We start from the raw sequence: 15,602 nt of genomic DNA on the forward strand, positions 1-15,602 counted from the left end.
ACTGAATTAATATAATGGAAAACAGAAGTTTGCCATCTTGGATTTTTAATATATATGGAAATGTTTTTATAGATCTAATTTTAATATGTTTGCTAATGTTTTTAAACTGTTGTTAGCCGCCCTGAGCCTGTCAGGGGAGGGCGGGATATAAATCTGATAAATAAATAAACGTCTTTATGGCAAACATTTTACGGGGTAGTTTTGCCATTTCCTTCCCCAGTCATCTACACTTTCCCCCCAGCAAGCTGGGTACTCATTTTACTGACCTTGGAAGGATGGAAGGCTGAGTCAACCTGGTCTTATAAAAACCTGGTCTATAAAAGGTAAAACCATATGTCCCAGCCCCCTTATAATCAAATATGTTCATGATGACATGAAGCCTCTTTCTAGTCAGAATCTTTGATTGTGATAACAGTCAAAGATATATTGATGATGCTTGATATTATCATCAATTTTTATGGCTCTTCACTGCATCCCATTACGCACAACTGAACTGAGTTTGAAGTGATGTTGTTTGCTGATTACATCAGCCTGGGCACATGGCAATGAAAGTATTCTTTGTAAAAATCCAATGAGGCATTGCAGCCATTAGAATGGGTCCATGTGGGGTTCTTGTTTGTGTAGTTTTAAGAGTATGGCAGTTGTTTGTTCACCAGATTGCTGGGAAGAAGGCATGTGTCTGGGAGTGCAATTTTTAGAGATGTGACAGAAGTATTCTTTCAGTTCTAGGTCACTGCAGAGCTGTATAATTTGTGTGGACTTGGTAAAGCAGGATGGCTTCTGTGAAACAACAGATTTCTTCTACCTGACTCAGCATATAAAATGAAAGACTGACATAGTCGTTGGATGAGTTAGAAGTATTGTCATTGTGGTCAATTGTACCATGCAGGACATAGTTAATTATCCTTTTTCTGTAAGCTACATGTAATAGTTTCAAGTGAGCAGACATGTTGGTTTGTAATACAAGAGGTATCTGACAAATGTAGTTTTGATTCTTAGCTTATATCTTGGAAATCTTCTTGGTCTTTAAGATGCTACTGGACTCCAGTCTTGCCCTATGCATAGTAGATGTCTTGCCTTGTCCTGGAAATGCACTGCCAAATGCACAATTGAGTGGAGAGTTAGTTCTTCATAAAACAAACCAGTTCAGAGAGGTCTTTCTTGATCCTTTCTAGTTTGCTGTATAAGATGCTAATAAAATGGGTTGGAAGTGACATAATCAGTTGTCAAAAATTGGGTAGTAGCTAATTCATTCTTCGCTTTCAGTTCCTTTGGAATAATGTCATTTATCAGAAATTTCTTCAAAAGTTTGAATTTGCACTCCATTTAACTGGGATACTTTTAAATTAATGTTGATTAAGTGATTAGTAAATCAGCTTAAATACAAAGGTGCCATTTCAATGAATAATCCCTTAGACTGTAATCTTATTTGTGCTGCTAGCCTTCTATAGAATTAAAAAATGCATTTCGTATTGCTGTCCTGCCAGCAGCCAGATCATATAAACAAATGTTAAAATAGGGCTTCCAGTTTCAGCAACCTGGCGTTAGGAGCAGCTCGGATCGGCGCATCCAGAGCCACTCCTAAATCAGGCAGCGGAGGGGTCTCCCCGGCTTCGGAGACTCGATTCTGGGACCCAGGAGGGGTCCTGGAAGGCAGACGTCTTGAGCTGTGGGATGGGGGTGACAGCAGCGGCTGCCTCCTGATCCTGGCTCACCATAAAGCCTCGCTGTCCCGATTGCCATTTTAAATGGCACAGGGGTTGACTGGACTTCTACCTTTCTTCTTTTCAACTAGAGATTCTGCATGAATTGGACAAGCTGCATCATTCTTATGAAGATTGTAAGTTCTCTTTCTTTCTAATATCGAACTCTGAAGTATTGCTTTTCTAAGCAGGGAAAGTGGAGAGTTGGGACTGAAGAGGAACTTCAGCAGAGGCAAAGCCTGAGAAAAGGGAGGGGGGGTTCTCTCTCTTTCTCCTCCAAGGCTTCCAAAAGTTCCTGCCTAATCTGGTGATGTTTATAACCCATGCATGAGAAGTATGAAGCACACCAGTTTCTAATATAGAAAAGACTTGATGGCTGAATTGGACTGACTTGTTTTAAACTTTTTTCTGGAAAAAAGACTTGGCTTTGGGAAAGATGCTTGCAAGTATATATGGATAAGAAGGACAGTGGGCATAAGAAGCAATCTGAAGCCGCCCTGAGCCTGCTTCAGTGGGGTAGGGCGGGATATAAATCAAATGAAATAAATAAATAAGGTTATATTGAAATGCTCTGAACTAATTCATGTGAGCTTCAAACAGACATCTAGACCTTTGTGGGCTGTGTATACTGGACTATAAAATATAATTAGATTGTTGGCTGAAGGAAGAATACCTGTGCAAACCTTTAAAATGGATTATAAACCTCTGATGGTGGATGTTATGGATATAACCTTTTAAGTCTGGTCCTATTTTTCATATGGTTTGAACATTTTTGGTTTATTTTTATACTCATTTTTCCCATTTTCTCCTGGTTTTCATATCATATTTGGAGTTTTTTCTTTTTCTTTTTTACTTTTGTTATTTTTGTTCTGGGAATATCTGGATTAATTTGCTCTGGTTTATGCTGTTTTTTTTCCTTTTTCTCTTGGGCTGTTTGTTTAATTTTTAATTTTTGATTTCACCTGTGGATTACAAATGGGGCATCCAGCCCTGGATTACAATTTATAATCTGGTGCAGTGGGATGAATTTGCTTAGACTTGGATTTTATTGAGGTACCATTGTCAGAAGAGATGTCATAGTGAACTGTTGTTTCAGTGAGTTGAACTCTTTTGGCTGGGTGGAACTAAGGATGTTGTGCTAAAAAGATCTTGTTTATTATAAGTTTTATCATTGTTTTGGGTCTGGTAAATTGTTGATAGTAGCTAGAAGGCTGTTTTTCTAAAATCGTTGTATAATACTGGTATTGTTTGGCAGATACTAGCTTATCTAATATACACAGGAATATTGAGTTCCAAAACAAATCTTCAAGAGGCAGTATAAGGACTTTGTGGTTGTGAGTGTAATTATATTAATAAGAATGGAAAATAAAGCCACGATTGGCTTTAAAGAAACAATTTAAAAAAAAGACAATCAAGAAGGTAAACCACCAATCCCGTCACCAAGTTCTGCATCTGGTCCAGGGAAATTTACGACCATGCAGGGAGATATGAAAGAGATGCAAAATACTCTACTAACTGCCATAGCACAGCTGACTGGTAAAGTAGATAATATAGGGAAGCAGATGGCAGAGATCAAACAAGAGCTTCTACAGAACAGAAAACAGACAGCAGAGACCAACAAAGCCTTAAAGGTACTAGATGCTCAGGTGACAGACAATACACAAAAGGTGGAACAACTGGGAAAAGAACAGAATATACATGATACCAGACTCTTACAACTGGAAATAGATAGAGCTGCCTATATGCTGAGGTTTCAAAATGTACCAGAAGAGAAAAATGAAGATTTACAGAAAATACTAAGTGAAGCCTTGGCTGAAATTTTACAGGTGACTCCTCAAAGGATGGAAGAAGAGTTTGATCAAGTTAAGAGAGTACCATCAAGCTTTACGAGATGGAATAAATTGCCTAGCGAAATTTACTTGAAACTTACAAGAAAGAGGACCAGGGATGATATCTTGAAGCAAGCAAGAGACAAACCAATGATGATAGCAGGAAATACAGTGAAAATCTTGAGAGAGGTACCATGGCCAGTGAGACAAAAGAGGAGAGAATACCAAACTTTGACAAGCTTCCTGAGGGAAAGAGAAATACCCTATACATGGCTAATGCTGGAAGGCCTCCTTTTTACTTATGAAAAGAACAGGTATAGAATAAATTCCATTTTCAAAGCTCAGAATTTTCTGGACAGAGTGAAGGAAAAAGAGGGGAAGGAAAAGAAGGATGATGAAGAGGAAGAAGCAAGCTCTGGTGAAGAGGACCCAAATGAACCACCCGAGAAGATTACAGACTAAAAAAGATAAAAAAGATAGTGATAAGAAAAATTCATAATGGCATCAATAATTTTTATTAACGTGAATGGACTTAATTCTCCTGTTAAAAGGAGGAAGACTTTTAGAAACCTGACAAAATTGGAAATGGACATAATTTGCTTACAAGAAACCCATATTTTAGCTAAAGATCAACACCTTTTGAAAAATAAGAAACTTGGCAGTTTGTTTACAGCAACAGACATGAATAAAAAGAAAAGGGGAGTAGCAATTTATATTAAGGATAAATTTAACCCACAACTACAGTATGCTTCGGAAGATGGAAGAATTCTTTTAGTGGAAGTCACGGTGGACAACAAAAAAATTCTACTGGCAAATATTTATGCTCCAAATGATCATCAAGAGAATTTTTTTCAAGATTTACATTTTAAGTTATCAAATCTAGAATATGTAAATAGAACACTGCATAGTAGGAGACTTTAATGCCGTTTCTGATAGACAATTGGACAAAAAATACATAAACATACTAAAAGCAAAAGTCCCCAGCTACCAATAAGCTTAAGGAAGCTAGAAGAAGAACTGGATCTGGTTGATGTATGGAGAACAAGATATCCAAATTCGAAAGATTTTACCTACTACTCTGCCAGTCATCAAATGTGGTCAAGAATAGATATGTGCTGGCTCTCTGCAAATTTGGTTAAAGATTTAGTTGAGACAGAAATTCAACAAGAGTTATATCAGACCATAGTCCTGTAATGGTGAAACTCAAAGGTACAAGAATGAGAAGATCGTGGAGGTTAAATACTTCTATCTTGAAAGATAAAGATTTTCTTAAAGAATCTAAGGTTGAAATTGAATCTTTTTTTAAACAGAATATAACTCAAGATGTAAAGATGCAAGTAGTTTGGGATACCTCTAAAGCATATTATAGGGGCCTTGCAATCAGATATAGTGCAAAGAAGAAGAAAGAACTGAAAAATTTCAAAAATTAATGTTGCAAGCAGAAGAAGCAAAGAAGAAGAAAGAACTGAAAAATTTCAAAAATTAATGTTGCAAGCAGAAGAAGCTGAAAAGAATTTAAAAGTGCAGCCGACAAGACAGGATTTTCAAAATAAGGTCAAAGAAACATAACATCAACTCAATTTATTACTTATAGAGGTAAAACTGAGATTTGCAATGCAAAATGTTTTTGAACATGCTAATAAACCTGGAAGGTGGCTGGCCTATAGAATGAGAAAAGAGAATGCCAAACGAATAATATCTGTTTTGAAAGACAAGAATAACAAAGAGAAAGTTTAAAGACAGGATATATGCCAAATTGTGGAACAATTTTACAGAAAATTATGTGAAGATAAACAAGTTCATAAGGCAGATTTAAAAGAATATATTAGTCAAAATAATCTTAATAAATTTACAGAAGAACAACAAAATTTTTTAAATGAACCAGTAACAATAAGTGAACTGGGAGACGCAATGGCATCTCAAAAGAATGGTAAAGCTCCAGGCCCAGATGGATTGCCTGTGGAATTTTATAAAGCTTATGAGGAGGCCTTACTGTTACCATTCAAACATCTCCTTGAAAGGATTCAAGATGAAGCCCAAATACCAGCCTCTTGGCAAGAAGCTACAATATTCTTAATTCCAAAAGAAGGTGCAGATTTGAAAGATATTAAACATTATCACCCAATCTCTCTTTTGAATGTGGACTGTAAAATTTTTGCAGCAGTATTGGCACAACACCTGAAGAAAGTTCTACAGTCCACAATACATCAAGACCAGGCTGGGTTTCTTCCTAGAAGATATTTGAAAAACAATGTTAGAACAGTCTGTAATATATTGGAATATTATGAGGCCCACCCAGAGAAACAATTGGCATGAATTTGTTTGGATGCTGAGAAGGCCTTTGATAATGTTTGTTGGCAATTTATGCTGCAACAATTGAAGGGAATGGAATGTGATGAAAATTTCCTGAGAGCAATAGAATCAATATATTCCTCCCAAAGAGCAAGAGTGATGGTGAATTAACAGAAGCAATTGATATCCAAAAAGGTATAAGACAAGGTTGCCCATTGTCACCACTCCTTTTTATTTTATGAGAGATATTGAATAATCAGATAAGAGAAGATACAAGTATTAAGGGGGCAATGGTAAAAGGTGAACAATATAAATTGAGAGCCTTTGCGTATGACTTGGTTTTTATATTAGAGCAACCAATAGATTCAATTGACTGTCTTATAAACAAGATTAACCAATTTGGTCACTGGGCAGAACTGAAGATCAACTACCATAAAACAAATTTTTTTACAAAGAATATGACGATAAACCAAACTCAACTGCTTCAACAAAAATCAGGATTCTTGTATGAGAAAAGAATCAGATATTTAGGTGTACTCATCTCAAATAAATGTAGTACTTTAAAAATGGACAATTATGATATTTATTTATTTATTTATATTTTGACTTATATCCCGCCCTTCCCACTGAAGTGGCTCAGGGCGGCTCACAACACATAAACTTGCATAAGTTTATCTTAAAAACATTTACATAATAAGGATTAAAACAATAAATTAATAAAACATAAGACATAAAAAACCAGCAGTCTGTTAAATGCATTCTAATTCCATCCAGAAATTCTCAGTGTCAGTTAGTTGTTGTAGGCCAGCCGGAAGAGGACTGTTTTACAGGCCCTGCGGAACTGCCCTAGGTCCCGCAGGGCCCTCACCTCTTCCGGCAGATGGTTCCACCAGTAAGGCACCGTTACCGAGAAGGCCCGATCCCTGGTGGATTTCAGACGGGCCTCTTTTGGCCCGGGGATTACTAGCAGATTTTGTGAGCCCGATCGTAGTACTCTCTGGGGAACGTGTGGGGAGAGACGGTCCCTAAGGTAGGCAGGTCCTAGGCCTGATAAACTACCCAAAGAAATTAAAAAAGATTTGGAAAAATGTCATTTGAATTTATCTTTGATGGGAAGAATAGCTTCAATAAAGATGACTATTCTACCAAGACTGTTATTTCTATTCCAAACTATCCCAGTATTTTTAAATAGTGGGGTTTTTAAAGAATTGAATAAGATGGTTTCTAAATATATTTGGCAAGGCAAAAAAAAAATTAAATTAAAGATATTGCAAGATTCTAAACTGAGAGCAGGTATGGGACTTCCAGACTGGCAACTGTATTATAAAGCTTCTGTGCTCCTGTGGGTAAAAGACTGGATACTATTGAATGACAAAAGACAACTGTTGTTAGAGGGACACAATCTTAACTTGGGCTGGCATGCGTGTTTACAGTATCAAAGACTTGAAGGACATTCTTATTTTAAGAATCATCGGTTCCAGAAATCTTTGTACCACACATGGTCATGATTAAAAACGAAAATTTACCAGAAAATTTCAAGATGGGTCTCCTCAGTGGAAGCATTCACCCCTCCAAATCTTTTAAAACCTAATCAGAGTTACAGATATGATGACCTGTTGGAAAAAGACAATCAAGTAAAAACCAGAGAAGAGCTAGAAAACCAAAGAAGAGAAGAGCTAGACAATATGGACATTAAAATGAGTTGGTGGCTGAGAATGCAAGTTGAATCTAGGTATGACAAGATGGTAGGCCTTAACACAGAGCAATATCTATTTGACAAAATCTTTCTAGGTTCTCAAGAAAAGCTAATATCTAAACTATATGCATACCTACTACAGATGAAGATGCAAAATGAGGTAGTAAAACATTGTATGGTCCAATGGGTGAAAAACTTGGGTCATAATATCATGTTAGAAGAATGGGAGAGGTTGCGGAAATTCAATATTAAATTAACTAAGTCAGTAACCTTTAAAGAAAATCTGTATAAGATGTTTTATAGATGGTACATGACCCCACAGAAATTGTGTAAGATGTATACTAATATGTCTAACAAATATTGGAAATGTGCTAAATAGGTGGGTTCTTTTTATCATATGTGGTGGACATGTGAGTTGGTGAAGGACTCTTGGAAAATGGTCCATGAACTATTACAGAAAATTATGAAGACACAGATTCAATTCAGACCAGAACTATTTTTATTGAATATATTTCCTGAGGACTATCCCAAAGAGATGAGACATTTGTTGGTGCATATTTGTACAGCAACCAGGATTCTTCCGGCACAGAGATGGAAACTTCAGGAGACTCCCACTGTCAAGCATGCGGGTTCAATGACGAGTCGAAGTTGATACAAAGACTACGTTTATTGATAGACCGATACTTTGGCTCAAGCCGTTGCTTGAGAAGAATGAAACCGATACATTGATACACAACTTTTAAGATACACTTCAAAGGGATTCCTACGGGAGGGGAAGCAGGGGAGCGTTCACACATAGAATATCAAAACTACATACATTCCCAGGGCGTTATCAGGCATTCGGCCTTGCAATGCCCAGATGGGTCATCCTCCCAGAGGAGAATTCATGGGAAGGTGCTGATTGCTTTGTTCCCTCTAATTAACAGTCATAAAGCAAGAGAAGCGCCAGGAAAGAATAATAAACTAACAACATTTGGTTCTCTGGAATCCTACCCAGGTCTGCTTTTAGTCAGGCCCTAAAACCATTAGTTATTGATCAGAATTAGCCATGCTTGACACCCACGAGAATGGACTTGGTGGGAAAAATTCTGGAAACAGCGGAGCTGGACTACTTATCCCAGCTGTTGGCTGGGAAATCTAAGGAGGAAGCAAGAAAATACTGGTTGAAATTCTATATTTGGCTAGATACTCAAGACTCTTAAGATTCTTTGGTGTGAACGTATATCTCCTTTTCCCTGTATTCTGTACTATAAGATTCTCCTTGTTGGAAATGTTTATTTGAATAGGTATTTTAATAAGATTTACAATATAAAAATATTGATGTAAAGTTAAGAGATAATAATGTGTGACAATTTATGTATTTTAAGAAAGTATATTAGATGCAGACTTGTATTTTATGAAAGCATACTATATGCAAACTAAGATTAATTTGTAACTATAATATCTTATCCCCTCTTACCCCTTGCCCTCAATTTCTAGAAAACGAATTCGATGAAATTGGGCATTCGATGAAATTGCTGAGCAGACAGGTTAAAACGGATAAAAGGAAGTACTTCTTCACCCAAAGGGTGATTAACATGTGGAATTCACTGCCACAGGAGGTGGTGGCGGCCACAAGTATAGCCACCTTCAAGAAGGGTTTAGATAAAAATATGGAGCACAGGTCCATCAGTGGCTATTAGCCACAGTGTATGTGTGTATATAAATTTTTTTGCCACTGTGTGACACAGAGTGTTGGACTTGATGGGCTGTTGGCCTGATCCAACATGGCTTCTCTTATGTTCTTATGAATAAAACTTTTAAAATAAACAAATGTTAAAATACATATTCAGGAAGTTGTATAGCTATCTCATTTTTTTCATGTTAACACATTAATGGCAAGGACAGGAAGTCTTACACGAAAATTGAGGCTAAAATTTGATAGCATCTTTTGCTGAGTAGTTTCTGCATGGATTCAGGTGAGTAGCCATGTTGGTCTGAAGCAGCAGAACAAGGTTTGAGTCCAGTAGCACCTTTAAAACCAACCAAGTTTTATTCTGGGTATAAGCTTTTTTGTGCATACACACTTCTTCAGATATGAAGAAATATCTTAAGAACTGTGCATACCAGTGTGATGCAGAGGTTAAGAGTGACAGTGTGGTGCAGTGGTCAAGAGAGGAAGACTCTAATCTGGAGAACCAGATTTGATTCCCAACTCCTCCACATGAAGCTTAGCTGGGTTACCCTGGGTTAGTCACAAGTTCTCTGAGTTCTCTCAGCCCCACAACCCTCATAGGGTATCTGTTGTGGGGGGAGGAAGGGAAGGCAATTGTAAGCCACTGAAGTTCCTTCAGGTAGTGAAATCAGGGTATAAAAACTAACTCTTCTTCTTATGCCCAGAATAAAATTGTTTTGGTCTTAATGGTGTCATTGGACTCAAACTTTGTTCTGCAGTTTCTTTTGGGGTGGTATTCTTTAAAAAATACTGTGGTTTCCTTTGCTGCTATAAAGATGGATTAATGAAGACAGAAATGGCATAAGGAAGAATGCAGATTCAGAATGAATATAAGGTGCAAGGTATTCTTTTCTTTCCTAATAATTAATAAATAAATCCCATTTCACTTAGGCTACAATCATGTGATAGCTGTCCTTAAATCCCAATGAAAACCACAGGATTTTAGCAGTTTTGTTTTTAGGATGATATTATTTTAAGAACTGGCCCAGTTTCCACTTAAGAGTTAACAAAATGTTAAAAGTAAACACATGTAATTGAGCCCCAATGCTATTTAAAATGAAAGACTGCTTTGAGAAGGGGGGGCGGTGTGGTGTTTAACCCTTTCCTTGCAGCAATTTCTGTTTTAAATTGCCCTTTTCTTTTAAATGATTCTAGATTATTTGGTGACCATGTTTTTTGAATGTTGTAGAGAGAGAAAGCAACTTTGGAATGCAATGAAACAGAAGACTAGAAAAGCGATAAGCAACCCTCCCCCCATCTACAGAGCTAATAGAGAAGTCTGGTTTCCATCTGTGGATATAGAAACCCACAATTTGGGTACATGCTGACACTAAACAGATTTTCCTGCAAATTTAATGGATCCCCAAGGTTTGCAGAAAAATCTGAAATATTAAAAATATTTTGGGGTTCAAAATCCACCTCCACCACAAGTGTTGTTTGGAGACAGCACATCTACCTCCTTCTCCTCCTCTTGCGTCAGGCAGCCACAGAAAGCCCCAGCAGATTCTGGAGATGACGTGGGGCTTGCCAGCACTGTGGGGGGAGGATTATTGTGCCTGAATGCAGGTGTTGGGAACTACACAGGGCTCTCCACCAGCATCAGCAATGGAGGGAATCCTCACAGGGACTTGCCAGTGGTGACAGGGGAGAAAGTCCTTGCCACTGCCCTACCCACCTGAGTCAGCATGAAGGGGGTTCTGGAGTTCTTTTTGCCCTCTCCCCAAATCAGCAATTAGGGAATTGGGTGGGGAGGCACAGCAATCCTTGTGGCCTCCCCTGAGTTGGCATGGGGGGAGTTGGGTCGAGGGTGGCAGGAGTCCTCACTGCCCCCCACCAAGCCAGCAACCAAGGAGTCAACCAAGTTGGCAAGGAAAGAGATGGGCAGGGGTATGTGGAAGTCCTCACTGCGCCTTGGCTGAACCTGAAAGCCCACTCCTTGAATTGGCAACCAGGAGTTAGGGAGGCACGGGAGTCCTCGCCACCTCCCTGCCAAGTCATCAATGAAAAAGTTGGATGAGGGATGAAGGAGTCCTTGCCCCTTGATCAAGCTGGCAACCAAGAAGTTGGGTGAGGTGGTGTGGCAGTCCTCACACACATTCCATGAGCTGGCAATGAGGGAGCTTGTCTCAGCAGTGGAAGCAATGGGTGGATTCCCCCTTGCAAATATTGCAGATTCCCACTTGTCAATATATCTAATTCTCAACCTGGCCAAATCTGAGAATATCTGAATCCAGAGACTGCAGCTGTGAATGGACAAGGCAAATATTTCTATGCACCCAGATTTGCAGAACAACCTGAAATCTAAATAACAAAACAACAACAAAACACTCCACAAAATAATAGGTTTATGGCCAAATTCCAGGTTTTGATTTTGACCCTTATAGCCTTAACCATTCTGAGTCCAGGACACCTAAAGAATCACCTCTCCCTCCCAAACTGACCTCTCCATACACTTTTCATTCTCTTGTGGCCTTTATAAATATATCTGTACTACCAGTAGTGGCTGGAAACAATCACCAGTGTCTTTTCAGTGGTGACACCAAGATCACAGAAGGGTCCATATCAATCCCTTAACGCCAACATTTAGGAGGCAGGTACAGATTCCTCTGTTTCTGCAAGCCTTTGTATTTCAGCTATTGACAGTTTTATTTAAAAGTTGATTGATTATAAAATTGTTATGATCTTTATTTCATTATATTTTTATATTTTATTGCAAACCACATTATGGAGTAAAATTGAATTATTTCAGAATAATGCCAAGCCTTTGCAGACAAACTGACAATAGCTAACAGACTGACCTACATTCACCTTCTCTCCACTAACCCAGATGTTTCCCATTTTGGGTGTTCTTGGATACTCCCCTGCAGCGTCAATGTACGGAGCAAATTAACCTTCCAGTTAATGGGTAAACCAGCCCTTTAGTGTTTACCATCTGACAACTGCCTAATGCTAATGGTTTAAATTGCCAAGAATATCCTCTTTTTAAAAAAGAACAGTTGAAATTAATATGAACTGTACAAAACAAAATTATATCCCTTTCAGTGTAGATTGCACAACAGAAGTTTTTGCTGATTGTGCCATAGGTCCCTTAACTATAACAGCACAAGTCAACACGTTTGTTCAATCACCCAGATGCAGTAAAGTTACTTTTACCAGTTTTACAATTTAATTAGGCATCACTGCCACAGAAGTCTTTCTTTTTTGTTTCTTCAAAATAACCTGTAACCAGACAGCCAGAGGAAAAAGTATTTAGATCAGTAATGAAATCCAAATGGATGTATTGTTTAAGTGAAGGGTGCCCTGATTCTCCTCATTCCTCTGAAACAATCATAATTACTAGCAAATGTTGACAGATGGACAGACAATTCTGAAATGGAAGGTTTCTGTGAAGTCTGAACACGTTTTGCTTCCCTGGAAAATATTAATGCCAGGTAATTGACAGACCCACAGCATAAAACCATTTCAGAATAATAATATTTAATGATGCCTTGGTGCACATAAGTGATCTCTTTTGAAATTCCTGACGTTCTGACCTTCTCAGCACTCCAGGAAATAGTTTTTTTTTTGCATAAGTAACTTTCATCTCTATATAGCACTGTACAAATTTTAAATGAAAAACAGCTACACGTAGGAAAGAACAATGCTCCCTACTTTACAAAAAATTCTGATCTTCGCTTCCAAGATACACGTACTCTGTGCACAAATGTACTGAAATCTCTTCGGAAATATGAAGTTTCTGAAATGTGAATTTTGATCATAATTTTAAAATATTATGAGTGCATATATGTTACTGTATGTAAAAGATTTGTCCTCATTCACATACTGTGGTTCAGATCACTATTGCATACAAAGCCTCCTCTGTAGATAGACACTTTTCACCCTGACAGTGGAAATCTTTGTTTTGTCAGTGCATATGATAAAGGGCCAGCGGGTGTTAGATGTGACATGCAGTGCAATTCCAGGCTATTGGCTGGAAAGTGACTTGTGCCAAGCTGCAGCAGGTATAAATGTCAGGGGGGGAAGCCACAGAGACAATCCGCTCACCAACTACAACCCACAGAAATCTGTGGCTTTCCCCCCTGCTGCAGCTTGGCACAAGTCACTTTCCAGCCAATAGCCTGTGGGCATGGATGGGTGCACATCAGGCTGGGTTAGCAACATCTGTCTCACCAATCACTGTTGGTCTGTTCTCCCACCAAAACCTGCTGCCCTATGGGCAGCGCCTCTCCAGGTGGCAACAGCCCCCCCGCCAAAAAAAATGTGCCTCAGAGTCACCTACAAACCAATCACATTACCCTGACTCCCGTGTGGGCATGGAAGTGATAGCAACAGGTGACAGACCAACACCTAATGCCCTGATCTCCCACTTGAACTGTGTATCCAATGGGGCACCTGTTACCAAGTTTCAGCAGCGGCGATCTCTGGCATCTTAATGGAACCCAGGCATCCCTATGGTGATGCTGTTGTGATATGTCACTATAGCGCTATAGCGATCTTAGCCTGACATTCCCACCCCCCAAAAAAGCCGGAGATTGCGCGCCGGAGGGCGAAAAAGGGTGCGAAAACTGCTCCCGGATTAGATACTGGACATTTCACACAGCGCCCCATATCGATTTCAACCCGGAAGGAGGGGTTGAAAACTGGAGGAAGCTGCTCTTTGTTAGTAACGACTCAGGCATGCCTCACTACCTGGACAGCCGCGGAACTGTGTGAAAAGGTGAGAGTATTCCGGTAGCAGCCAGTTACTGAGTCGGGTCTGTCTGAAATGCCAGCAGAAACCCATTACTGTTCAGTAACTGACCAGCTTCCATACCGGAATACATAGGCTGTGTGAAAAAGTTCTATGTTTGTTTCAATAAATCTTATACACACAAAGACATGTGTGTGGGTTAGCTGATGTACTTGAGATTATGACATGCCACCCCATTCAAAGGCCCTGATAAGGAGGTACAAAATGTGATTTCTACCATCAAGGTGAAAAGCACCTGTCTACAGAGGAACCCTTGTATGCAATAGTGATTCGAACCACAGTATCTGAACGGGGACAAATCTTTTACATACAATAACATATATTACATACAGTACCATATATACAGAAACTAGGCAATCCAAGTTCCTGTATACACCACAGAAATTAACACTTATCCCAGAGCTTTAGAATATACCATAGACTCAGGATTTTTCTTTTTTTAAAAAAGACTATAGTACAATACTGGAAAAGGGAAAATTTAAGCACTAGTAGAACGCACAATGGTGTATGGGGAGGAGGGAGATTGTACAGAAACTGAAAAATAGAGGCTAGATATTTCTAAAAATGAAAGCTGGAAGCTCATGCTTTGCCAAAGCAAGTAAAAATAAGAAACAAGCTAGATTGTGCTGCTATTTCCTGAATTAGTGGTGAATGTTACTTTGTTGGGAAGCACAAAAATAGTCAATTAGAGTCTGTCCTAAAAAGTGTTTTCTGGGAATCCCTTCTAAAGTACTAACTAAAGTAAAAACGTAAATGATTTGGTTTCCTTTTATTTTAACAGTGTCTGTAGTTGTTTTTTTTAATTAATCTAGTCAGTTGCTTAATTTAAAATCAAGTGTACACTAAGCAAAAAGATGGAACATAAATGGTTTTGTAGTTCTTTTTTGCAGTTTATCACATAGCAGAGTAAAAAAAGTAGGAAAACAGCCACCTCTTGTGGCAGCAAGCTGAAAGTTACTTTGTAGGTAGCTTATTATTTGAGCAATAATATGCATGTATTTTCCATAAAGCAGTTTACCATTGTCTAAAATGGCACAGAGTGACAAAGGTGCAGTACTGCAGTCCTAAGCTCTGCTCATGACCTGAGTTTGATCCTGGCAGAAGCTGGGTTCAGGTAGCTGGCTTGAGGTTGACTCAGCCTTCCATCCTTCCGAAGTCGGTATAATAAGTACCCAGATTGCTGGGTGGGAAGTGTAGACAACTGGGGAAGGCAATGGCAAACCACCCCAATAAAAAGTCTGCCATGAAAAAGTTGTGAAAGCAATATCACCCCAGAGTCGGAAATGACTGGTGCTTGCACAGGGGACTACCTTTACCTTTTTAAAGTGGAAATAATATTTTGTTGCATGGGCATTGCCAAATACTGTCCCTATAGCTTAGCATCTTGGCACAGGAATTTTAGAGAGTAAGAGTCAACTGTGGGATGGACAAGCTGGTGCCAATCAGCTTCTAAAGATGCTTCTCAAAAAACAGAAATAGAAGTTATTAAAGAATTATGCTGTAGGAACATCACCTTCAAACTCCGTACTTCAGTGTAAAGCTTACAAGGAAGCACAGGCTCTGAGTACTACCTGTTTCTTTCTCCAGAGCCCCACACTTTCCCACATAAATTCAATAC

Source organism: Heteronotia binoei, chromosome 4, assembly GCF_032191835.1.
Source record: "Heteronotia binoei isolate CCM8104 ecotype False Entrance Well chromosome 4, APGP_CSIRO_Hbin_v1, whole genome shotgun sequence".
NCBI lineage: Eukaryota > Metazoa > Chordata > Lepidosauria > Squamata > Gekkonidae > Heteronotia > Heteronotia binoei.